Source organism: Clarias gariepinus, chromosome 24 (genome assembly GCF_024256425.1).
Source record: "Clarias gariepinus isolate MV-2021 ecotype Netherlands chromosome 24, CGAR_prim_01v2, whole genome shotgun sequence".
In the NCBI taxonomy this organism is placed as follows: Eukaryota; Metazoa; Chordata; class Actinopteri; order Siluriformes; family Clariidae; genus Clarias; species Clarias gariepinus.
In genome coordinates, this window is record NC_071123.1 from 180,001 (window position 1) to 182,500 (window position 2,500).

General features: G+C 48.2%; 1 protein-coding gene across 4 annotated transcripts in view; it reads left to right on the top strand.

Moving 5' to 3' along the window:
• Positions 1-258: 258 nt before the first annotated feature.
• Positions 259-2,500, top strand: part of LOC128511976 (serine/threonine-protein kinase PAK 3) — a 25,946-nt gene continuing 23,704 nt past the window's right edge. For 3 of the 4 annotated variants that reach the window (XM_053485036.1, XM_053485038.1, XM_053485040.1), the window contains exon 1: positions 260-435. The gene's annotated coding sequence lies outside the window, so the exon portion shown is untranslated. Of the gene's footprint in view, positions 436-2,500 lie in introns of all 4 variants that reach the window. The other variant, XM_053485037.1, reaches the window with a different exon arrangement.

The window sequence follows — 2,500 nt, forward strand, 5'->3', positions numbered from 1 at the left end:
CTTTCTCGTTATTTCTTTCTATTTAACTGTTCTTCCTTCCTTCCTTCCTTGTCTTTCTTGTCGTTCGTTCTCATCCTGCGTTCTGTGTAAACCAGCAGATCAACCCCAGCGGGCCTCCTCCCCTCCTGCCCCTCCCCTCCAGCAGCTGCCCTCATTAGTATGCGTGGTGTCGGCCAGTGAGAGCGCGAGGAGCCTGTGACATCACGAGCTAGGGAACAGCGAGCAGCCAGTGGAGCAGGAGAGAGCCAGTGCAGCTTTAAGAGGTCAAGAACCGGTCTGACGAGAGAGAGAATGGAGCCGAGCTGTGTGTCATAGGAAAACACACACACACACACTCACACACACACACACGGTGCTCACTGGGCTGAGGATGAGCGCACGACACACACAGAGGCACACACACACTCAGGCTGAGAACGTCAGGACATGTTCTGGGTAAGAAGCTGCTGGATTTTTCCTCCTGATCTTTTTTAAAGGATGTGGATGAAGAAAGAGAGGGAGGGTAAGATGGAGAGGGAGAGACACAGGAAGAGACACAGGGAGAGACACAGGGAGAGACACAGGGAGACAAAGGGAGGAAGAGGGGATTGCTTTATACATCTACCTTTTATTCGTCCCAGGGTCTGGCCTTGATAAAGAGAAGAAGAGAGAGAGAGAGAGAGAGATGGACAGAAGGGGCAGCTGTGTTGATGCATTGGGTTGTGTGTGTGTGTGTGTGTGTGTGTGTGTGTGTGTGTGTGTGTGTGTGTGTGTGTGCGTGTGTCAGTCACAGGGGAAGACAGAGCCGTGTGTTATCTTTCTCTCAGTACCACGGCTGCTGCCTCATCCAGCTACATAAAGGCCCTCTGTTGGTGTGGGAGAAACCGTGTGTGTGTGTGTGTGTGTGTGTGTGTGTGTGTGTGTGTGTGTTTGCAATAGCTGTTATAGAATGAAAGCAGCTGCAGCACCTACACAGAAAGAGGCACTGCTATTTTAGGGAACGTCGAGGTGTGTGTGTGTTTGTCCAAGATGCTCTGTCCTGGTTACACGCATCACATGTATGAAGAAGAATATTAATAGATGGAGAGATGGATGTGTAGAGATGGAGAGATGGATGTGTAGAGATGGAGAGATGGATGTGTAGAGATGGAGAGATGGATGTGTAGAGATGGAGAGATGGATGTGTAGAGATGGAGAGATGAACTGATGGATGGGTGGATACACACACGGAGAGACGGAGCTCTTTGTTAACCCGCGGCTCCTGCGTTTGGACTTTCCGCCACCGACTCCATTTTGATAATTGATTTTTTTTTTCTATGTCAAGTTAGTGCAAGCACAGGACAACACACACACACACACACACACACACACACACACACAGGTAACAAATTAAAGAGCATCCCAACATAGTGTGTGATGATGAGGTTTTTTGACCATTCCAGAACACACACACACACACACACCTGCGTGTAGAGAATACGGGATATAATAGTTGGAATATGTTTTGTGTGTGTGTGTGTGTGTGTGTTTGTGTGTTATTATTTTCATCCTCATTAGACAATCCAGGAAGCCCTCATCCCTGTCTATGTGGGCGGAGTCATTCCAGATCCACATATATTTGGACAGAATCATTATCCTTGACCTCTGTGCATGGGGGCGGAGCCATCACCTTTGATCCACGTGCATGGGGGCGGAGTCATCCTCCTTGGTTTACGTGTATGAAGCAGAGTCATCATCCTCACTCACTTTGCATGGGGGTGGAGTCATCATTCTTGAGTCCGGTGTGTGTGTGTGGGGGGGGAGGGGGCTGTGTTTGAAGGCGGAGTCATCGTTGAGTCTCTTGTATGGACACGGTGTTATCATTTTTAAGCCTGTTTATGGGGGCGGAGTCATCATCCATGATCCTTGTGTATAGGGGGCAGAGTTATCACCCATGGACTATGTGGGGGCGGAGTCATTATATTGGAGCCCTCTTATGTGGGCGGAGTCACCATCCATAAGCTCTGTGAGGGGTGGAGTTATTATTCTTGAGGTCTTCAACTGTTCCACTTTAGGGTCTGATGTTCTACGCATTCAGAGATGCTTTTCCGCTCACCACGGTTGTACAGATTGATTATTCTGGACTTCCTGCCAGCTCAGACATGTCTGATCATTCTGATCTGATATCAGACTCTCTGCTCACAGGATGGACCATTCTGTATAAACTCTAGAGACTGTTGTGTGTAAAAATCCCAGCAGGCGGTCAGCAGTTTCTGAAACATTCGAACCAGCCCACACGACACCGACAACCAGGACACGGACACAGTCAAGGAGATCGGACATCATCTTCATCCTGCTGTTTGATGGAAAAATGAAAGGAAGCTCCTGGTCTTCCTTGTGCTGCCGCCACATGATTAGCTGATTTAGATAATTGCGTGAATGAGCAGGTGTATAGGTGTTCCTATTGAAGTGGACACAGAGTGTGTATATTTTATATGAACACGTACCAGACAGAACTCTGCCATAATACATGTATATCTTA